The sequence below is a fragment of the Neomonachus schauinslandi genome, chromosome 4 (assembly GCF_002201575.2).
Source record: "Neomonachus schauinslandi chromosome 4, ASM220157v2, whole genome shotgun sequence".
Lineage (NCBI taxonomy): Eukaryota > Metazoa > Chordata > Mammalia > Carnivora > Phocidae > Neomonachus > Neomonachus schauinslandi.
The window spans coordinates 166174187-166198956 of record NC_058406.1 but is presented as its reverse complement, the minus strand read 5'-3'; positions in this window follow the sequence as shown (position 1 = coordinate 166198956).

Below are 24770 nucleotides of genomic sequence, written 5' to 3'. Positions count from 1 at the left end.
TCTCTTTTAGTTTAAAACACTCTGATGAGAAAGCACGTGAATGCACGCACACACATATTCACACATCTGATGACGTATGTGAGCTGGCCAATGTTTAACAATCACTTTTTGTGGGAGGAGTTCCTGATTTGTAGCATTGCTAGTTTCTATAGTGTAAATATCCCATGGGGCCAATTTCAAGCCACCAACATGATGTTGCTGAATATGGAGCTGAGAAGAGATGCTTAAGATTGGCTTTCACTAGCCCATGCAAACTGGCTCCATCACCGCTGTAAAGATATATATGTATACATATGGCCACTGTAAACACATATGTATATATAAAATGTATATACATGCATAATGTATGCAAATATATACACACATGCATATAAAATACATATGTAAATATATCTATTTTTCAGTCTAAAGTTGAAACTTCCTAACAGAACTGTTCACCCCTTTTAAAGAATTCCCCTTCTACTTCCTCTTTTTGAAGACATGGGTTAAGTACTTTTAAGTGAGTAGAGGGACACATGGCCTCCAGGGCAGGAAGCTTTCTCTAGCGCATGTCTGGGTGGGCAGTGGAATCCTCTGGTGTCCCCCAAGTGCCCCTTATTTCCCCTAGCTGTTGGATTTTGTACTTGCATCCGTTGCTTAAAGTCAGACATTCTGCCATTGTCTCCAGCTATAAGGTTCTTGCTTTCTGCACCTTTATTTTCATGGCCTTTTGGCCCACCAGCCCTCTCAGGTGCTTACTCTACCCGGTGGTGGTGTGCATTGTGATCGTAAGGAGCCCTCAGGACTTCCCTTAGCCCTTGCTACTCAGCTCAAGTCAGTGTGGCACCTCTGCGAATTTGTTCTGAAAAGCTGTTTTTACGATCTCTCAAGTTCAGGGAAGCCAAACATAAAACACCCACCCACCCGAACCCACCCACGTATTTCTATCCCAGCCTTTGAGTTCCAGCCCCAAAGACAGCGGGGCAGAAAATGGGGCCATGTGCACCTGATGCCACGCCCGGAGCTCCGCCCCCATCCTGACACGCCTCTTTCTCGGGTTGTATTCTGAATTCTTCCTTGCTCTGTGATCTGTTCTAGTGTCAGTTCTGCAATGTCTGGCTCGTTGCAATGTTAAAACCCTTTCATCACTCCACAAAACTTTATTTTTCTTTTGAAATGTAAAAGCTTTGCTTTCAGACTACCGGCTGACTGTAGGCTTAAATAATTTCATTTTGAAAGCCAAAGCCTAGGAAATGACGTCTTTAATTCTTGGTGGTGTTAACTCCCCTCTGAATGGATAAATGCCATGGCTTTACGGGTGTGAAATGTCAAAGCACCCGATTTTCGAAGGGTTGGAAAATCCATCAATTTATTGTTACTAAAGATATCATGGCCTCTAATCATAATGAGAGCAGGTAAGTACTTGTTTTTGAGACACTGGGGGAAGGGTTAATGGTGAAAAAGTTACTTAGATATTATTTAACTGTACATGATGTATTGGAACCCCAGAATTGACGAGAGGGAGAATACTTATCAAAGTCCAAAATGGGTAGGTGGCAGCCATAGGGGGGTTGGATTCCCAAGAGAAGAGAGTATAATCCAAGACCCAAAAACATGGCACACATAACTTTGTATAATTAAATTATTAGGTCACCTGCTGACATCCATGTCTATCCAGGAAACCCCTGCTCTCCTAGCCCCCTACTCAATGCTTTGCTCGTCTGTTTCTTGTGCTAGGCTCTGAGGGTGGCAGCTTTATAACTGAGCATCAAAGAACAGTGTTGGACACATAAGCATTTGTCAAATAAATGTCCTACACAACAAGACAATGCAGAGATAATTCTGAACGATGTCTCACAAATTATAAGAATTTAGAACAAAACCATCCATCCATAGTAAGGCAGGAAGGGAAAGGAACAGTTCCAGGGTCAGCTCATAAGAACAAGGGGAAAAATTAAATTTTTGACCTACTCTACTATGTGGTTCCCTCCAGATGACTGCCATTGACCAGCTGCCTCTGGGCTCCTGAGACTGTTGGGGATCCATTCTGCAATCTCCTAAAGGCCATAAACCAAAGCTTCCTATCTTGTTATGGAATGGATCAGGAAATTTCTTGCCCTTGATCAGAGCCCGCGGAGGAGATCTCCGGGTCTTAGGATGGGCTTTCAACATCTGAAAGGCACAGTAACACAAGACTGAACTGAAAGCTGGTCTTGTCATTGCATATATTTGCATAATCAATCCACTCCTGAAAATATTTTTGCAGAAGGTTAAACCAAATGCTCCCTTTAAATGCATGAAGTTTTAATATAATATTATTTACATTTGTGTGTGTGTGTGTATGTGTGTGTGTTTAAGCAATTTTTTGCAACTTGGACTAAATTCGGGAAAGTCTACCTCTAATTTGGATGGTCTGCGGTGAGTTTGGGTGAGCCTGTCTTCTCGGCAGTTGTCAGTAGGCGGAGCTCATGCTTCATGCTCAGCTCCTGGGCCGCCTGCCCGGCTGCCTGTCTGCTGGAGGCTGGGCGGAGGAAGAGGGAGATGGCGAGGTGCATTAAGAGAAGAGAGATGAGGGCGCCTGGGTGGCTCCAGTTGGTTAAGCGTCTGCCTTCCGCTCGGGTCGTGATCCCAGGGTCCTGGGATCGAGCCCCGCATCGGGCTCCCTGCTCAGCGGGAAGCCTGCTTCCCCCCCTCCCCCGACTCCCCCTGCTTGTGTTCCTGCTCTCGCTGTGTCTCTCTCTGTCAAATAAATAAATAAAATCTTAAAAAAAAGAGAGAGAGAAGAGAGATGATATGAAGCAGATGTGATATGGGAGGGAAATTAAAAAAATACACCTATTTTTCTCAAATAGGTGTATTTGAGAAAAATGAACTGTGTTTTGAAAGAGAACATGTGTGCCGTTTAGAATAAATCCGTAACTATGCAACGTCTCTTCCTTTCTGCTATCTTTTCCACACAGGAAAAAGCTTCTTCTGGCAAAGTGTGGTTTTTATTGGAATGACGCATTTTTCTGAACGGTGTGTGTTGGAAGTTACTTTGTGACATTTACCAACGAAGTTCTAAGTGCTGGCCTGGTCACTTTAACCGAATGTGCTTATAGAAGCCAGGAGGCTGGCGAGGAAGTAGCCTCCGAGTTCCGAGTTGGCTTGGATGAGAGTGGAGCCTTTGCCTGTGAAAAGGTTTCCAGAGAGACGGGTCAGGCAGGAGCCTCGTCAGGCCGTGCGGTGGGGGAATGGAGCTCCGTGCGGTAGAATTCCAGTTATTGAAGGGCAAGCATGTGTGTACACACGTGTTTGTATGTCAGGGTGTGTTTTAGGTCAGCTTAAAATCCACTGTAGAAACTCTGCCAACCAATCCCTGTGCAGCCCCAAAAGAAAAATAAACGAAATCCATCGCAAACTTGGAGAAATTTCTCAAGAGGAAAAGCATTATTGCTTGCTTTTTTTCATTGATTCAGGGGACCGTGTCTCGGAGACAAAGAATAAAGCCTTTCTTAAAAATGGCTTGTGGTATTGTGCTTTTTTTTTTTTTTTTTCCCAATAGTAAGCTTCTGGTGCCATATGTTAACTGCTTAAATATTTATCAAAATTCAGGAAGAAGTAGCTCATACTTCGAGCATTCTCTTTCCTCGTGTCTGAAGTTTCCTTTAAAAGCAGAGGTTGCTGATTTAATATATCTTTCAGCCAAAAAAAACAAAAACAAACCCACTCTATTTTTACCAAGTTTTTTGCCTGCTGAGCTCCTGTGCACCCTGGGGCCCTGGCTGGTGCAGGACGTGAACAGTTGGAGAGTAGCGCCATCTTGTGGCCTGGTTAGAAAGTAAGAGGTGGCCGACAAAATGGGCAGTATTTGAAGTACCTGAGATTCCTGAGTACTTCCCGTAAATGGAGGTAGAATCTCTCTTAATAGTCTAGCCTTGGAATCCTCGGGCTTCTCTCTCCCACTCTTGGAACTAGCCTTGCACTTACATGGATCAGTTTAGGATTCCGCCTTTAGTAACGGTAGAGCTTGTGCTCTGGGGGGACCTTTCCGCTTTAAAAGACCACTTTCCACTTAGTGTAAGTGGGTTTAAAACTCTAATGCTGACAGTAGTTTCCGGGCAGGAGGAGATTCCTGGGAATTGAGAGGATAATCAGCATATTTGAATGGGGAAGGAAGCCTGAAAGCTGACCAAGAAAAGAGAAAAACCTTCTCAGATGCTGTAGGAGGAGCTGTTGCTTCATGGTCCACTTTACTTGGCCTATTTCTGAAATTTATTTTTCTTCTTCTTTTTTTTTTTTTTTTTTACCTGAAAGCAAGACCATAGCATTTTTCTTTGTTAAATGTCCTGAAACGGAGAGGATTGTAAACCAATAGTGAAGAGTTGTTTTTAAGAGGTTCTATTTTTCAGATCTGTTTAGCTGGCCCTATGAGTATTTATCATCATCATCATCTCTAGCAGCTCTCTGGAACAGTCTACTTTCCCATGGAACCAACGAATATTTAGAAATCTTAGGAAAACACACGCTTTCTTTCTTGGAGGATGCCGGTAATATATTTTCTGGTTTGTTCTACTGTATTACAAGTGAGTGATCTTGAAGCCAATGAGCCTTATTTTTGATCAAATAATTGCAAATTAAAAAAAAACTTGGTAGCTATCAATGGTGATGAATGTCAAGTAGACTTGTGGTGATCATTTCGCAATATATACCAATATTGAATCGGTGTGTACACCTGAAATTAATATGTTATGTCAATTATATCTCAAAAAGAAATTAAAAATGCGTGAAATAAATGAGAGACTTTATCTTCATTTAAAATATGTTCATATAGGGGCACCTGGGTGGCTCAGTTGGTTAAGTGCCCAACTCTCAATTTTGGCTCAGGTCATGCTCTCAGGGTCCTGGGATTGAGCCTACATTGGGCTCCACGCTCAGCAGGGAGTCTGCTTGTCTCCTTCTTCCTCTGCCCCTCCCACTGCAGATGAGCTCTCCCTCTCTCTCTCAAATAAATAAATATTTCTTTTTATTTATTTATTTATTTATTTATTTATTTATTTATTTATTTATTTATTTAGAGAGAGAAAGCCAGCACAACAGGGGGAGGGACAGAGGGAGAAGCAGACTCCCTGCCGAGCAGGGAGTCCAATGCAGGACTTGGTTCCAGGACCCTGAGATCATGACCTGGGCGGAAGGCAGATGCTTAACAGACTTGAGCCACCCAGGCACCCAAATGATTTTTTTTTAAATAAACAAAATAAAAGATGTTCATATATAGAACATAGATGCACATGTGCCGTCTTGGAGCGGTGAAAGACTACGGTTTCAGATTTTGGATCCCTGGGAACCAGGGGAAACTCATTCAGATCTCAGCTGAGCTACTGACTAGCTGCATAAATCTGGACAAACTGTGAAACTGTCCTGAACCTCAGTCTCTAAAGCTGGGGCAGTATTATCATCACAGAGGGCTTTCGTGATGATTAAGGGAGATAATATGAGGCAAACACCACTGCTTCATTGTCTGATGGAGGCAGACAAACTCTCATCAGTTGCTGGTGTTGGTAACTTTGGTTCCTAGGGCAACTTCAGTAGAGCCTGGCCCTAGAGGAGCCTCAGATGTTCCTTATTTCATATGAACCATCACAGAAGACAAATGGCATTTGCAGTTTGTCTGAGTTCTGATGAATAACTTTGCTTCAATCCCACCAGCTAGGAATTTGGACCCATAAATTATCTCTCATACAAGGACAGAGCTGTCCTCCAAGAGCACATCCTCTAGCATGCTCTTAGGCTAGCACGTCCCAAACTTTTTGCACCATAACCCCCAGTAAGAAATACGTGCAGCTCCTTTCTCCTTTCGTTATGTGTATGTTCGTGTCCATGGTGATGTCCCACACATCTCTGGTGCTCTGATAATATTTCTTCATTCTTTTACCTTTCTTTCCCTCAGACTTTCGGCTCCTCTTTCTTCTGCCAGTTTAAAGGTGCTTGAGCCCCTCTACTGAATTTTTCATTTCATTTATGTTACTTTTCAGTTCTAAAATTTCTAGTCTGTTTTTGTTCACAATGTCTATCTCTTTATTGATATTCTCGTTTGGTGAGGCATTATTCTCATACTTTTTAAAAATCTTCTTTAGACGTACTTTCCTTTAATTATTTGAACATATCTAAAATGCCTCCTATAAAACTTTATCTATGTAGGAGGCTGAATCTTGATTCCCAAAGATACCCAGTCCTAATCCCTGAAACCTGGAAATGTTACTCTATTTGGGACAGAAAGGACCTTGCAGATGTGGTTAAGGATCTTGAGATGGGGAGGTAGTTCACCTGCACTCTCCAGGTGCGCCCTAAATGTAATCACAAGTGATCTAATGAGAGAGAAGCAGAGAGGGATTTGACACCATGTGGAGGAGCAGGTGATGTAAAGACAAGGCAGAGATTAACGGTTCAGTAGGAGGGTGGTCTCCCTTCCAAAGGATCATGGGTGAAAATTTTACCAAATTTTTACCAAATGAGCACAACAGAATTCTCCAGATGTATAATCTCTTATATCTTTTTATATCTTTTTTCTCACCACCCATCATCATTGACTGCTAAGCCAATGCTATATTTGCTAGTTTTTTGTTGTTGTTTCATTTTGTTTTTAGACAAAGCACCACCCCAAATCAAGAAATGAATTTCTCTAATGGTTAAGATAATGCCAGCTACTATAACAGAAAAAACCTCCAACTCTTAGTTCCTTAACAGAGGAGCATTTGGGGAGCCTGGGTGGCTCAGTCGGTTAGGCGTCTGCCTTTCGCTCAGGTATTGATCCCAGCCCTGGGATCAAGTCACATGTCTGGCTCTCTGCTCAGCAGGGGTGGGGAGGGGGGAGCCTGCTTCTCCCCTCTGCTCCTCCCCCCTGCTTGTGCATGTGCTCTCTCTCTCTCTGTCAAATAAGTAAGTGAGTAAAATAGAGGAGCATTTATTTTTCACTGTTGAAATAGTTCAAAAAGAGCAGAGCTGGTCACATGGATCTCTTAGGCAGTTCTGCTTCAGACAGTGATCCAGGATTCCAGTCTTACTCAGTTTTGTGGCTCTGTCATGCTCAGAGTTCTCAGAGTAATTGCCACTTAGTCAAAATATGGTTTAAATAAAAGAGTGCACAATTATTCAGGAAAGAGTACATAATTACTCAGAAGGATTTTTTTTTTTTTGACCCTACCTGGAAGTGATCCTCATCTCTTCTGCCACAGTTCATCGGTGTGATTGGCCAGGGAGAACTACATAGTGGGGTGGGGGTGGAGAGCCAAAATGCCTTCTTGTTGAACATCCAATTGGATACAAAGTGAGTTTTGGTGATTGTGGTAGTATATATCAAGAAAATGATTTCTTTTCATGAAATATTGTTTCTTTCTTTATTGAGGTATACTTGGCCCAAAATAAAGAGCATATATTTAAATTATAAAATGTTATGAGTTTGAGATGCATATATACCTGTAAAACCATCAACAGAGTCAAGAGAATGAGTGTATCCATCACTTCGTATGTTCCTTGGGTCTCCTTGTAATTCATTTCTTCCCCATTTCCCATAACCAGGCCACCACTGATGTGCTTTCTGTCAGTATAGATTAGGTTGCATGGTATAGACTTGTGAATAGATGGCATAATAGAGTATGCTGTTTTTTGTCTGGTATTTTTTCATTCAATATAATTATTCTGAGATTCATCCATGTTGCATGTATCAATGGTTTGTTTTATATTGTTGAGTAATAGCATTATAAAGATACATCACAATTTGATTATCTATTCATTTGTTTGAATGTTTAGGACTTTTCCATTCTTTGCAATTACAAGTAAAGGTGCAATGAACATTTGCATACAACTTCTTATGGGCATATGTTCTCATTCTCTTGAGTAAATACCCAGGGGTGGAATGGCTGGGTCATATGGAAGGTATGTTTAACTTTTAAAGAAATGGTTACATATTTCCCAACCCTTCTACATTCATGTCAGCAGTGTATGAGAACTCAGTTACTCTATATCCTCACCAACGTTTGGTATGGTCAGTCCTTTCACTCTGAGCCATCTAAGTGGATGTGTTGTATTGTATCATTGTGGTTTTAATTTAGATTTACCTAATGAGAACTGATACTAGGTGTATTTTCATGAGCTATTTTGCCATCCATATTTTTATTTATGTTGGTTAAATGACTGTTCAGTTCTTTTGCTATTTTTTATTGGGTTGTTTTCCTTTTGATTATTGAGATATAAGGACCTTTTTATAAAGAGCTGCAGGTCCTTAGGCAGATATGTGTTTGGCCAATATCTTTGCCCATGCCTGCTTTTCATTTATATAACATGGACTGCTGAAGAGCAAACATATTTAATTTTGATGAGGTCCTATTTACTGATGTTTTGCTTTCATAGTTTGTGCTTTTGATGTCCTGTTTAATAAACCTTTACCAGATTCAAGGCAATACTGCCTCCTATGGTTTCTTCTGGACATTATATAATTTTAGTTCTTATAATCAGGTCAATGGCTCACTTTGGGGACATTTTTATATAATGGAGGAGGTAAGGGCTGAGCTTTATTTATTTGCATCTGGCTCCCTAGTTGTCCCAACATCATTTTATTGAAAAGATTATCTTTTCCCCATTAATTAATTTAGCGCATTTGTGAGAAGTCAATTAACCATATACAAGAAGGTCAACTTTTGGACTCTCTTACTTTGGCTAATCTAGGTTGTTTGCATTTCCACGTAAGTGTTAGAAACCCCTTGCTCATTTATACACAGGCCCACAAAAAGTCTGCTGCAATTTTGATTGAGATTACATTGAATCTGTCAGTCAGTTTGGAGAGAATTGATGTTTTAATAATACTGAGTTTTCGAATCAATGAATATGATACAACTTTGCATTTATTGAGGTCTTCTTTAATTTCCCATTCCAGTGTTTTGTAGTATTCAGTATATGGGTCATACACATCTTCTGTCAAATTTATTCCAAGTATTTCATATTTTCTGGTGCCATTGTAAATGACATTGTATTTTAATTTCACTCTATGATTGTTTCTAGTATATAGAAATACAATTGGTTTTTGTATATTGACCTTCTATTCTAAAATCTTGCTAACCCCATTTATTAGTACCAGTAGAGTCTTGGTGAAATTCTTAGTATTTTCCACACCGATGATCATGTCATCTGTGAATAAAGACAGTTTTACTTTCATATCTTTTGCTTGTCTTATTTAACTGACTAGAACCTTCAGTACAATGTTAAACAGAAATATTAAGAGCAGATGTCCTTTCTTGTTTTTGGTCTTGATTCTAGCCTTTTATCTTTCACCATTCTGTGTGATTTGAGTGTAGGTCTTTTGTAGAAGTCCTTTTTCAGGATGAGGAGGTTCCTTTCAGTCCTACTTTGGTGAGATTTCTTATCCTAAGTGGATGTTAGATTTTGTCAAATGCTTTTTTTTTACATTGATTGGAATTATTTTATAATGTTTTTCTTTTCTAGCCCCTTAATATGAATTACTTGATTACTTTTTCAAATGTGGAATTAATCTTATTAGTATATATTTTTTTACTTTCAGCCTCTTTGTGTAATTATATTTGAAGAGTATTACTTACAGGCAGCATATTGTTGAGTCTTGTGTTTTTATCCAGTCTGACAATCTCTAACTTTTATTTATTTATTTATTTTTAAAAGATTTTATTTATTTATTTGAGAGAGAGAATGAGGTAGAGAGCATGAGGGGGGCAGGGTCAGAGGGAGAAGCAGACTCCCTGCTGAGCAGGGAGCCTGATGCGGGACTCGATCCCAGGACTCCAGGATCATGACCTGAGCTGAAGGCAGTCGCTTAACAACTGAGCCACCCAGGCGCCCAATCTCTACCTTTTAATTGGCAGGTTTAGATGATTTCCATTTAATGTGATCATCGATATGGTTAATTTAAATATAATATTTGGTTTTTTGTTTTCTATTCTTATCATCTGTTTTTCTTTTTGGTACCATTTTCCTCTTTTTGCCTTCTTTTTGGAATAATTGAATAACATTTTCAACATCTCATTGTTATCTTCTTTGTTGGCTTATTAAACTCTCAGTTTTATTCTTAGAGTAGCTATTTGAGGGTTTATTATATACAACTTTATCTTATCACAGTCTATGTTCAAATAATATTACACCACTTTCTGTATAGTATAAGAAACAATAGTTTATTTCCATTTTCCCTCTCAAGATCTTTGTGCTATTGATATGCATTTTCCTTCCATGGATGTGATATAGCCCACGATTCATTATTATTTTTTTATTTAAGCTGTCAGTGATCTTTTAGAGAGATTTAAAAAATGAAAAAGAATGTTTTCTCTTTACCCATGTATTTATGTATCTGGTTTCCCTCATCTTTGTGTAGATCCAGACTTCCATCTGGTATCATTTTTCTTTCTTTAACATGTCTTATGTTGGAGGTCTACTGATAATGAATTCTTTCAGCTTTCGTACTGTCTCACAAAATTTTTACTTCACCTTCAGTTTTGAAGGATATTTTCACTGGGAATAGAGCTCTAAGTGAAAACTCTTTTCAGGTCTTTGAAGGTGTCACCCCATGATTGTCAGGCTTACTTTCTTTCCAACAAGAGCTCTGCGGTCATTTTTCTTTCCTTTTTTTTTTTTTTCCCTGTTTTGCATGTGTTGATTCTGTTTTTAAGGTTTTATCTTAATCACTGATTTTAGTCATTTTCTTATGATGTGTCTTGAAGTGGTTCTATTGTATTTGGGGTTTATTGGAATCCTTATATCTATAGGTTTATAGTTTTCATCAAATTTAGAAATATTTTGGCCATATTTTTTCAGGTATTTTTCTAATACCCCCACTTCAGGGACTTCAATTATATGCATGTTGAAGTTGACCCACAGCTCACATTATTTTATTTTATTTTTTTTCAGTTTTCTTTCATTTTGGATTAAATTGCTATGTATTTATTAACATTTTCCTGCCTCATTTATCTGCTGTTAATCCTATTCTTCATTACAGACATTTTACTCTTCATCTTGAAAAGTTTAACATTCTTGTTCTTTATTCTACCTTCCTGAACATCTGCAATATTGGCATAATAGATGTTTTAATGCTGTTGTCTATTATTTTTAGCATCTGTTTTCATTAGCCTATTTTTATTGATTGATTTTTTTTTTCCTTGTGATAGGTCATATTTTCATGCTTCTTTGCCTGCCTGGTAATTTTTTTTAAAGATTTGAAATTTTTTTTTTTTGTTTGAGAGAGCACAAGTGTGCACATGGGTGTGCGAGAGAGTGTGGGGTAGGGGCAGAGGGAGAGGGAGAGAATCCCAAGCAGACACCCCCACTGAGCGTGAGGCGAGACACAGGGCTCCATCTCATGACCCTGAGATCATGACCTGAGCCGAAACCAAGAGTCAGACCCTTAACCAACTTAGCCACCCAGGAGCCCCTGGTAATTTTTTATTATATGCCGGACATTGTCAATTTTATCTTGTTGGTTGCTGGATATTTTACACACATTTAAGTATTCTTGATCTTTGTTCTGGGGTATCCTTAAGTTACTTGGAAACAGATTGATTTTTTTTCAAGGTTTGAATTTAAGGTGGGACTAGAGAAATCTTTAGTCAAAGACTAATTTTGTCCCAGGACTGAGGCAGTACTCTTTGGAGTACTCGATGTGATGCTCCCATGAATTATAAGGTTTTTCAACTCTGGCAGGTAGGAACACAAACTGTTCTCTGCTTTGTGTGAGCCCCAGGGGCTCTTCCCTCTAATCCTTCCTGCTGATTCCTTGTCTGGCCTCAGGGAGTTTTCCTAACATGGGTGCACTGAGCAGTAATTAACTGAAGACTCAAAAGGAACCATCTTCAGATCCCCAGATCTCTCCATCTGTGAAGCAGTCTCATCTTTGGTTGTTGTCTCTGTGATTTTGAGCCACCATGGGCTTCCCATCTTCTCAACTCTGTCTTGTCACCTTAGGGAGACTTCTGGTAACAGTTTGGATTCCATTCCCTGCAAACCAACCTGAGAACTGTCTCCAGGCATTATGATAGGAAACCATAGGCTCATCTCTTTTGTTTCTCTTTTCTCACTGAACACTCTCCCGCATTGCCTGTTGTCCAGTGTGAAAACTGTTATTTCATGTATTTTTTCTTTAGTTTTTTTAAAGTATCAGAGTAAATCTTTCCCCTCATACTCCATCATGGCCAAAAATAGAAGTCCTTAGGTAGTTTATGGATATTCATGTTTTGAGGAACATAATAGCCTGCAAGTAGCTCTCTAGAGAATGTCCTCTAGGGTACTATTGCATTTGACAATCCTATCTTGCTCTTGATACCTACTTGCAAATCGAGGTAAATACTCAGAAGCCAGCTTGTTCATGTCAATATTTACCTTCTCCAGGAGGTTCTATTCTATTTTAAATCTCAATACATGATACAATAGCTCGCATTTTTGTTCACCCTTTGCAGCATGAAGTCACACTTGCTCAGCTTGAATTGGACTGAGTGCCAGCCCTTTGCTTGGATCATTGCCTAGTTCGATCTGGCTATAAATAGAGCTAAAATACTGGTTTCACACCTGGTTATTTTGGCCATTATAATATAAGCAGATACAGTGTGCTATTGGCTAGGTATTCTGATGGCCACTATTCACTGTAAAATGTCAATATGGTCATGCTTTCTAGAGATGACCTTAGTAGGCATAATTGAATTTTTCTGGCATTGTGGAACTAGAACACATCTGCAGATCACAGGTTAATCTAGGCATAAGTACAGCTGGGCCAAAGAGTGCATCTCCAAATATCCAAAACAGACAACCCAAAACATAATGAGAACCAAGAGCTGATATAGAAATCCTAGTTATTAATTCACTTATTTACCCAACATCTCCTTGAGTTAAATAGTAGATTATATAAGAAATCCATCATGATGCAAACACAAAGTAATATTTAGTACCTCATATCTTGAATTTCACAAAACAAGTACACACAATTGTGACGGAAAATAGTTTTGAGATGTCAACCAATAGGAGTTTGGTTGTTTTTCTTGAAATGCATTGCCCCTTGACTCTTTAACAGGCCACAGTTAGAATTTTGCAGACTTGGTGTTTCAAAGTAGTGATTATCCACACGAAAGAGAGAAAAGGAAAGTTTTCTCAGCGTTTGAGTTTCAAAAGGATAGGTCTTGCAGATGATGGAAGAAAGGAAAACAGCAAATCTCCTCACGTCTGATACTAAAATATCCCCCAGAATTGAAGAAAGAGAGTTGGAGGGGGAATGTTTTGATATCTTTCTGGGCTCCTGACAGAGGCGACCTTTCATCCTGCCATATTCCATGCTCAATCTAGGAGGGAGAGGAGAGAATGGCAGTGGCCTCAGAAGGCCTGTTATAGAATCCATATGCAAAAGGACCCATGCTCCCTTTTCTGTGAGAATCTGGACAGTCAATAAGAAATATCCAGCAGGTGCTTCCAGACAGACATGTCCAAGACCAATGCACCGTATGCCGCTTGACCTCAGCAAGATGCAGATGCTTCAGAACACTTCTTGCATGTCTGAGAACAGCTCCAAGCTTCCTTCAGTTGAGATAATCATAGGCTTCCAGAAGAAGGTCAGCCAAGAATGAATCAGACCCTGGATCCTTGCTGACATAGGCCAAGACATTTCAGCAGAGACCTGCAAAGATAGACAACCAGAAACAATGATGTCCACATTGTCTCTCCCAACCTCCTGCCCCCCGCCCCCCCATCATGCCCCGTGATAAATCTCCAAAACTTAGACACTGGAGGGGGAAGAAACCCTAAAATGACCAAGAGATTTTTTTCTGCTACTCAGCAGAATAGGGCATTTGTAATAAAAGTATTAAAAAATAGGTCTCATCATAACAAAGTTACTTTTCTTAAACACCTGAAAGTGTGTAAGGAGAAGTATAGCAGAAGTTTGTGTGATGCGTTTAAGCTTACTATTTTCTGGGCCTCTTCTCTAATATCAGCATTGTAAAAGATATTTATTCAGTAAGTCCTGGACAGATATGCAGTTAGAGCTCAGAGGAGGAACAGGAGATGATATAGCTGTTTTAGATGTTCTGGGCTGGGCTGGGCTTGCTGATTCTGTAAATTGGCTGGCATAGCCCTGCTCCCCGTCTTTTTTCTCCTTCTTGGACCAGCAGGCCAGCCAGGATGTTTTTCTGTGGTTAAGGTGGAAGTGGGAAGGGCAAGTGGAAATATGTAGGGTCTCTTTGAAAGCTTAGTCTCAGAATGGGTACACTGTCACATCTGCCCACATTTATTGGTCAAAGCAAGCCATGTGGTCAAGCCCAAAGTGAGGAGTGGGAAAGTACACTCTGCCCCAGATGTGGCAATGGTGTGGATTCAGGAAGGGGGAAAAATTGGGGCCATTCAACTGACTGCAGATGGGAATGAACAGTTTTTTTAGTGCCTATGGGTAGACACTTGGCTAGGTGCTTTACATCTATGCACCTTCGTCTGTAAAAATGGTATTATACAAGTTGCATTATTTTACTTTGTTTTTAAGCATATGAGGAAACGGGCTCAGGGAGGCCAAGTAGCTTGCCCATTTTGTATAGTTAATTTGAGACTGAAGTGAGATCGCAGCCTATGTCTGTTGAAAACCAAAGCCTGTGGTTTGGAGCAACCATGCTGTTGGCTAGGTCTCAGGTTTCTTGACGTTCATCCCGACCCCTTTTTCTTGAATGACCTTGACTCTAGAAGATTAGGTAACTCCGAGGTTTCTTCTTTTTCTTCTTTCATGCACAGTACTCCTCCTTTTCCTTTTTGACTTGCTAATTAATTCAATTACTTTTCCTTGATTCCTATTAGTAGGTAACACCATGATTGATACCATCTGGAAAACATTTATCTAAGTCTTGAGTGGAAAGTTTCACAGAGCAGGAGACGTAAAAGGAGACCCTCAGGAGGAGTGATGCCTGCGTAAGTGCTAAATTACCAGCCCTTGGATTATCTGCCAGGAGCTCTCCCTCCAGGTTTGGGAGCAGCACCTTTCCTGCTGCGGTGTCAGCTGTATTATTTAGCACATGTTCAGGGAAGGATGTGCCCTCTGAATAAAGTGGGGAGGGCAGAACCACTAGGCTTGCCTAAACTAGCTTTCCACAGAATCTGTTTTCCTCCAGTTGTCTGAAGTGCCTTTTCCCTGGACAATCATGCTTCATACTTTTAGAAGCGCTGATCCCAACAGCTGGAGGTAAACCCTCCCGGTGTAATGGAAGAAAACATGTTGATGCTTTTAATTGGTCCCTGAAGTGAAACCCAAGGAATGATTTATTGGTTGATGGATTTGAGGCTTTCAACTTAGCAGAGCTGGGATGGTAAAGATAAACACATTAGGAATTTGTGGCTAATTAGTAGAAAGTTAATTTTATTTCATTTGAGATATAATAATCAACTGAAAATCAGTTTAATTTATTGCTGTTGAAGTTAATGATGCATCTACTTTTTTTTTAAATTTTATTATGTTATGTTAGTCACCATACAATACATCACTGGTTTCTGATGTGGTGATCCACGATCCATTGTTTTCATATAACATCCAGTGCTCCATGCAGTACGTGCCCTCCTTAATACCCATCACTGGGCTAACCACTCCCTCTTCCCCCCTCCCCTCTAAAACCCTATTTGTTTCTCAGAGTCCATAGTCTCTCATGGTTCATCTCTCCCTCCAATTCCCCCACCCCCATTTTTCCCTTCCTTCTCCTAATGTCCTCCATGCTATTCCTTATGTTCCACGAATAAGTGATGCATCTACTTATATATAAGCATGAGCACCTGTATCTTGGACCATGCTGTGGCTTTTCACCAGTCCTGAATCCTCTGAGGGTCCTGAGCCCTTGGCCTGAAATAAGCAAAGCTTCTATTCCCAGCCATCCAACTCCGTTGCTCAAGTGGGAAATACCTGGGGAGACTGAGGATTTCTTCAAGTGCCAAGAGCCTGGCCATGAAAGACACATGAGAACTTCAAATACTACACACCTGTGGTATTAGTCAACTGTTGTTGCAATAATACTGCATAAAATTCAATTCCCAAATCTCAATGGCTTAGAACAACCAACATAGCACGTACTCATAAATATTTCTTACTTGTGAATATGTAAATCAACTTCTTGCTCATAGGACTGTAGGTCAACTAGGCTCAGCTCTGCTTCAGGTTCAAGATCAGATTCATGTCAGTTTCTGTACCTTTCCTTCCGGAACCCAGGACCAAGGGGCTGCAGCTACCTGGGTATGTCATTCCCATGGCAAATTGCAGGAATACTGCAGGGCTAGAAGAAACTTGCTGTTTTTTTTTTTTTAATTTATTTATTTGACACAGAGAGAGAGAGAGAGGGAACACAAGCAGGGGGAGTGGGAGAGGGAGAAGCAGGCTCCCCGCTGAGCAGGGAGCCCGATGCGGGACTCGATCCCAGGACCCTGGGATCATGACCTGAGCCGAAGGCAGACGCTTAACGACTGAGCCACCCAGGTGCCCCGAAGCTTGCTGTTTTTTAAAGGCTCATTTTGGAATAAGCACATCACCTTTGCCTATATTCCTTTAGCCAAAACCGATGACATGGCTTTATGTCGGTGGTCCAGGGTTATATGCTCTACCCCCAGGGAGGGGGGAGTGAATATTTGCTGAAAAAGAATCCTATAAAACATACTTTTACTTTCATTTTTATAGACTCTGACCTTTGTTTTTCTCTTTTATACAATTTAGGGCAATTGAGAGTGCAGTAGTAGAGGTACATAGGCGTTTGAAGTAACTCATGAAGAGATAAGTAGAGTGAAGAACGTGTAAACATCTTGCAAATTGTGAAATCATGCAATATTGCAGATAGGAAATGATTTATTAGGAACCCACTAGGAGTATCAACCATGGAATGTGAAATGCTGAGAGTGAATGATTCCTGGGAGTGATTCTGGCTCCAAAGCCTACTAGTCTACACTGTATCAGGAATTGAAAATATAGTTTTTGATTATAAGCATCCTAGTGGTCAGGGCCATATGGTTATCTCCTTAGACAGGGGTTTGCTCACCCACCAACAACTATTTATTGGGATTTACTCGGTGCAGAGCATTTTTTTGGTAGCATTCAGAGTGGGTTCAGGGTTGTAGGGTTGGTTGAAAGATGGCTGAGGAGGGATATAAAGATGAATAAAATGTAATTTCTGTTCTCTGGAAGCTTGAATCCAGTAGTAGAAATAAGATGTGTTCATGAAGAACTATGACTTTTTCCTCCCTCCCTTCCTCTCTTTCTGTTTCCTTCCTTCCTTCCATCCTTTTACACAATGGTGGGGCATAGTATTATCATTAGGAGTTATATACCCTGGGGCCAGATTTCAAGGATCGAGTCATTACTAAGTTAATATTCCAAGGTAAGTCATTTAACCTATATGTGCCTCAGTTTTCTTATCTGTAACATGGAGAAAATCATTATAGCAGAAGCACTTGTTTAACCACATTCCCCCCTTGGGGGGATGCTTAATGTCAGATCCCTATAAATCCCTGCCTAGGAACACGTGTTTTTTTTTTTTTTTTTTTTTCGGTCATGGGAGTATGCTAAGCCCACCCAGAGGGTTCCTGGAAGGAGCTCCCACTCAATGGTAGATGTGTGCTGGCGATAAATACTTCATCTTCCTCACATCTCTTTTTGGGATGACTTCGAGGCTTATTCTGCCCATATCCCATTGTTCCCCAGTGAGATGAAACTCCAGTTGTATATTATGATTTCTGACTTAACAACCCATATTTAATGTCTTCTTTCCTCTCTACCTTACTTTCCATTTCCCTATCCTGTTTCCTGGGATCACTACTAAAATAGACTACTTGCACATAAGTCCTTGTTTGACGGACTGCTTCTGGAAAAATCTAAACCAAGACAATATATATATATTTTTTAGTGTTCTGGACTTTTTTATTTCATAAACTCAGTACCCTTTGTGCTGATGAGGTTCCATATGGTTAAAACTACATGAGGAAATCTGCTTGCCCATTTACATTTTTTTATTAACATATAATGTATTATTTGTTTCAGGAGTAGAGGTCTGTGATTCATCAGTCTTACACAATTCACGGTGCTCACCATAGCACATACCCTCCCCAGTGTCCATCACCCAGCCACCCCATCCCTCCCACCCCCCACCACTCCAGCAACCCTCAGTTTGTTCCCTGAGATTAAGAGTCTCTTACAGTTTGTTTCCCTCTCTGGTTTCATCCCATTTCATTTTTAACTCTCTTTCCCCATGGTCCTCTGCCTTGTTTCTCAAATTCCACATATCAGCAAGATCATATGGTAATTGTCTTTCTCTGATTGACTTATTTCACTTAGCATAATACCCTCCAGTTCCATCCATGTCGTTGCAAATGGCAAGATTTCATATTTGATGGCTGCATAATATTCCATTGTATATATATTCCACATCTTCTTTATCCGTTCATCTGTTGATGGACATCTAGGCTCTTTCCATAGTTTGGCTGTTGTGAACATTACTGCTATAAACATTGGGGTGCACGTGCCCCTTTGGATCACTACATTTGTATCTTTGGGGTAAATATCCAGTAGTGCAATTGCTGGGTCATAGGGTAGCTCTATTTTCAACTTTTTGAGGAACCTCCATACTGTTTTCCAGAGTGGCTGCACCAGCTTGCATTCCCACCAACAGTGTAGGAGGGTTCCCCTTTCTCTGAATCCTTGCCAACATCTGTCGTTTCCTGATGTTCATTTTAGCCATTCTGACTGCTGTTAGGTGGTATCTCATTGAGATTTTGTTTGTGTTTCTCTGATGCCGAGTGATGTTGAGCACTTTTTCATGTGTCTGTTGGCCATTGGATGTCTTCTTTGCAGAAATGTCTGTTCATATCTTCTGCCCATTTCTTGATTGGATTATTTGTTTTTTGGGTGTCGAGTTTGATAAGTTCTTTATAGATTTTGGATACTAGCCCTTTATCTGATATGTCATTTGCAAATATCTTCTTCCATTCTGTCGGTTGTCTTTTGGTTTTGTTGACTGTTTCCTTTGCTGTGCAAAAGCTGTATTTATTTATTTATTTTTTATTTATTTGAAACAGAGAGAGAGCAAGAGAGAGATCACAAGTAGGCAGAGTGGCAGGCAGAGGGAGAGGAGAAGCAGGCTCCCTGCTGAGCAGGGAGCCCAGTGTGGGGCTTGATCCCAGGATCCTGGGATCATGACCTGAGTCGAAGGCAGGTGCTTAACGACTGAGCCACCCAGGCACCCCTGTGCAAAGCTTTTTATCTTGATGAAGTCCCAATAGTTCATTTTTGCCCTTGCTTCCCTTGCCTTTGGCGATGTTTCTAGGAAGAAGTTGCTGTGGCTGAGGTCAGAAGAGGTTGCTGCCTGTGTTCTCCTCAAGGATTTTGATGGATTCCTGTCTCACATTTAGGTCTTTTCATCCATTTTGAGTCTATTTTTGTGTGTGCTGTAAGGAAATGGTCCAGTTTCAGTCTTCTGCTTGTGGCTGTCCAATTTTCCCAACACCATTGGTTGAAGGGACTGTCTTTTTTCCATTGGACATTCTTTCCTGCTTTGTCACAGATTAGTTGACCATAGAGTTGAGGGTCCATTTCTGGGCTCTCTATTCTGTTCCATTGATCTATGTGTCTGTTTTTGTGCCAGTACCATACTGTCTTGATATTATAGCTCAGTAATAGAGTTTGAAGTCTGGAATTGTGATGCCACCAGCTTTGTTTTTTCTTTTTCAACATTCCTCTGGCTGTTCAGGGTCTTTTCTGGTTCCATACAAATTTTAGGATTATTTGTTCCATTTCCATGAAAAGAGTTGATGGTATTTTGATAGGGATTGCTTTAAATGTGTAGATTGCTCTAGGTAGCATAGACATTTTCAAAATGTTTGTTCTTCCAACCCATGAGCATGGAACATTTTTCCATTTCTTTGTGTCTTCCTCAATTTCTTTCATGAGTATTCTATAGTTTTCTGAGTACAGATTCTTTGTCTCTTTGGTTAGATTTATTCCTTGGTATCTTATGGTTTTTAGTGCAATTGTAAATGGGATCAACTCCTTAATTGCCCTTTCTTTTGTCTTGTTGTTGGTGTATAGAAATGCCACTGATTTCTGTGCATTGATTTTATATCCTGACACTTTACTGAATTCCTGTATGAGTTCTAGCAGTTTTGGGGTGGAGTCTTTTGGGTTTTCCACATAAAGTATCATATCATCTGTAGAGTGAGAGTTTGACTTCTTTGCCGATTCAGATGCCTTTTATTTCTTTTTGTTGTCTGATTGCTGAGGCTAGGACTTCCAGTACTGTGTTGAATAGCAGTGGTGATAGTGGACATCCCTGCCGTGTTCCTTCAAGACAATAATTGTACCTACACTTTATGGCTGTTACGAGGATTAAATATGTTAACATATATCTGACACTCGTACATCAGTGTCTGGAACTTAGTAAGCACTATGTAGGTGTTAGTTATTATCCCAATAAAATGAAAGTTCTGTGAGGGCAAGATATTCCTTAAGGGGTACAGTTTTCAACTAAAATTTGTAAACATACAAAGAAATGGGGAAGTGTGGCCCATTCTTAGGAAAAAGATAGTCTGCATGAACTGACTCCGACAGGACCCTGGTTGGATTTATTGAAGATTAAATCACCTGTTCTAAATATGTTCAAATAATTAAAAGAAAACATAATCAAAGCATTGGAGAAAAATATAGTCTTGGTGACTGAGTAGGTAGGAAATTTCAACAGAGAAATAAAACCTATAAGGAGAACCAAATGGAAATTCGAGATCTGAAAAGTAAATTGAATAAAATGAAAAATTCACCAGCTGGGCTTATGAATGGTTTGGAAAGAGCAGAAGAAGAGTGAGTGAATTTGAAGATCATTCAAGAGAAATTATCCTATCTAAAGAACTGAGAGAGAAAAAAAATTAAGGAAAAATAACAGCTTCAGAAACCTGTGGGACAACATCAAGTGTTCTAATATACATATAATTGGATTCCAGCAAAAGTGTAGAGAAAGGGGCAGGGAAATATTTAAAGAACTAATGACTCTAAAGTTCCCCAGATTTTTCCAAGTTTGCATATTCATAAGCTCACCAAAACACAAGCAGTAAAAATACAAAGAAAATCATACCAAATTACCTCATAGTCAAACTTCTAAGAGCAAAAGATAAAGAGAGTATTTGATAGTAGCAAGAGAAAATTATAGTTACCTGCAGAGGAACAATGTGATTAGCAGATGACTTCTCATCAGAAACGAAGGAGGCCAGAAGACACCAGAATAACATATTCGGTGTTGAGAGACAAAAACTTTTAATCAAGAATTCTATATACCAAAATATCCTTCAAAAATGAGAGAAATAGATATTTTCATATACAAAAAGTGGGAATATTCATTGACATAAAATCTGCCCTAAAAGAAATGCTAAAGGAAATTCTTTAAGGTGAAGAAAAATGACACCAAATGGTAATGCAGATCTATATGGAGGAAAGAAGAGCATCCAAAATGGTAAAGATGGGTGTGAAATGCGAGAATATATACATATACACATATTTTCTCATAATTCCATTAAAAGATAAATGAGTGAAGCAAAAATGACTATTGCAGAGACTATAATATATATTATTAAAAAGTATAGCACAAAGAATGGTTGGGGTAAATAAAATTTTTTTTGCAAGTTGCTTGTATTTTATTGAGGTAATTCACTATGGGTTGAAGGGAAAAGAAGAAACTTCAAGAAAGTAAATAGAAACTGACTTATCAGTGTCTATAGGATACATCTACAGTAAGCAATAAGAGGAAAAATCATAGCATTAAATACCAAAATCAGTAAAAAAGAAAAATACATGAAGCACCCAACTAAAAAAGCAGAAAAAGAACAATTAAACAAAGTAGAGGAAAGAAATTTTAAAAGATAAAAGCAGAAATTTATAACAAATTAGAAACAATATGGCAGATTTAATAATAAAACACAAAGAGAATTGTTTAGACAATCAAGAGATAGACAATCCACTTGCATTTGCTAATCTTTTTTTTTTTTTTAATTCTTTTCATGGGCACACGTGAGCAAATTTTGTTTTATTTATTTATTTTTAAGTAATCTCTATGCCCAGTGTGGGGCTCTAATTCATGACGCCGAGATCAAGAGTCACATACTCCACCGACTGAGCCAGCTAGGGGCCCCAGCATTTGCTAATCTAATTGAAGAGGGGGTTAGAAAGAGGCTATCCATTAGTGTCACACTCCTGATCTTTCTATCCCATGGAGAGAAGTGACTAACCTGATTGGTGACTTTGGAGAGAGAGAGAGAAGAACTCTTTGGACACCACTGGAGTTGGCTAAGCACTAATCATTACTGTGAAATTTAATAATCCAAGGGAGAGAATTCAACAATTACCTTGCCTTTCTATATGGTCTGTATTTCAGAAGTTATCACCTAGCTTTCATGGATAAAGGAGAGTTCTATCAAGAATAATTTCTACAAATAAATAGGAAATAAAGGGATAAAATTATTAAGTGCTCATTTTACAAGCCCAATGAAGTAACTGATTCAGACAGTGGTAATCAATCATTTCACAAGCGCATTCAAATGGTGCTCCCCTGGGCCGCACCATGAGCATCACCTAGGAATGTGTGAGAAGTGGAAAGCTTTGGTCCCCAGCCCAAACCTACTAAATCAGAAACCCAGCAAATGCGTTAGAACAAACTTTCCAGGTGATCTTGATGGATGTTAAAGGTTGAGAACTGCTTTGTGCCACAATGGCTCATGTTACTTAATTCTTCAGAGGAAATCAAAGAGGATTAGGGCTGCTCTGAGGATGGCCAAGTTTCCCATTCAAACCCTTGATTTTATTGATATTTTATTTTGGCCAGGGTGGAGATTCTAGGGTGACAGAAAAGTCTTTGTATTTTGGAGGCTCAATAATGCTACTATGTTTCATCTTCCATTAGCTCTGACGCTTCAGGTAAGATTATGTCTCAAACACAAGTGCAGAAAGGTCAGAAAGACCTTTTCAATCCACATTTACTATTTGGACTATTAAATAGTAATTTTTATTTCTGAATCTTCCCTAAGGAACTGGGGCAAATTGAGTTAATCAAATTTTCTAGACTGCTCTGATACCCCTCCAACCATATAGACCTGGCTCCTGTCATTTTGAGTTTCTGAGCTTTTATTTTTATCAAGAAGATTGGATAATATATTCGTGTGCTTCAAAGCAGCTTGCAGTCCTCTTGGCAAAATGACCTATATGTGATAGAAATGTTGCACCAACAATTCCTGCATTACTTTGAGGTTTCTGTTTGGCTGTTACAGTGTATACAGGTATTCTTAATTTGTACACACTCCTGGAGGGCTGAGTCTGAATTCTGCGGTGTTTTCTTTGTAGCAAGACAAATACTGCATGACATCGGGTACTAAATTAGTGCATTTTGATGATCAGGCTGCTGTGAAGAAAATACTATTTCCTCTCTCTCTTTTTTCTTAAAGATTTTATTTATTTATTTGACAGAGAGAGACACAGCGAGAGAGGGAACACAAGCGGGGGGTGGGGGTGGGAGAGGGAGAAGCAGGCCTCCCGCTGAGCAGGGAGCCCGATGCGGGGCTCGATCCCAGGACCCAGAGATCATGACCTGAGCTGAAGGTAGACGCTCAACGACTGAGCCACCCAGTCACCCCAATACTATTTCTCTTTTGACATACTTTCTGAGGTATGTGTTTCCCTTGTAGTCCTCTCCGTTCAAGGTCTGGAGGTAGTAAAGCCTTCAAAATACCCGCAACCTGAATTTCTCGGTCCCTATAAAGTAAGCCGAATTATATAATAGCATTTCTTCTCATCCCTCTCCAAGTGCATGGCAAGAATTTCTGCCCCAGTATTTCTCCCAAGTAGTTCTGAGAGTCCCCGGCTGGTGTGTAACCTGGGAGTGGTACACCTTGCCGCCTTGTGTGCCCTGTGGTCCTGCCGCTGGTTTGCCTCCCAAGTCCTACTCCAGCTTCCTGTGGTCATGCCTTCCGGGAGGGTCCATCCCAAAGCAGCAGCTAAGCGAATGGGGCCTGTTCGGGATAATGATGAAGAGGTCAGAACAGTCGCCACTAATCTTTGCTGCCAGCATTCCCCATTGGTGCGCAGCGCCCCCAGCGTTTGATACTTGCACTATTTCATGATTATCTTGCTGAATTAGCTTTTGTGTGTGCGTGTGTGTTTGAGGATTACGTGTCCATTATGTTGTAGGATGTGTGTGCTCTTCTACTGGCAGTATTTTTTTATTGAAGTATAGCGGACACACAATGTTATGTTAGTTTCAGGTGTATAACACAGCGATGTAACAACTCTGTGCGCTCACAAGTGTCCTTACCACCTGTCAGCATACAAGGCTTTGACAGTACCATTGACTATATTCCCTACACCACGCCTTAGCTTTTAATGGTTTTTCCTGGACCTCTGTTGTGGCCCACTTGCTTGTAGAAGTTGGCATGGGACGAGGCTGGGAAATGATCAGAGTGACAAATTCAAGACTCATGATCTTACCTCCCTTCTATTCTGGCCAGTTGCCTTAGATCCAAACTCATGTGCTTGAATATCCTGTTTTAGGACGGACTTCTCAGACCCACTTCTTGCCCAAATGTGTCTGAATGCTAGGGTAAACTTAGCAGGAGGGTAACCTAGTTTTACCCCTGCTTTAGATAAGATTGGAGGTTAATATGATAAATTAAAAAATATTGGGTCTGACTCCATGGAAGCCATCTGAGAAAAAGAAAAAAGCACTCTAAATGCAAGAAAGGGGAAGAGCAGTGAAGTTCTCTGATCTCTAGAAACACGTCTT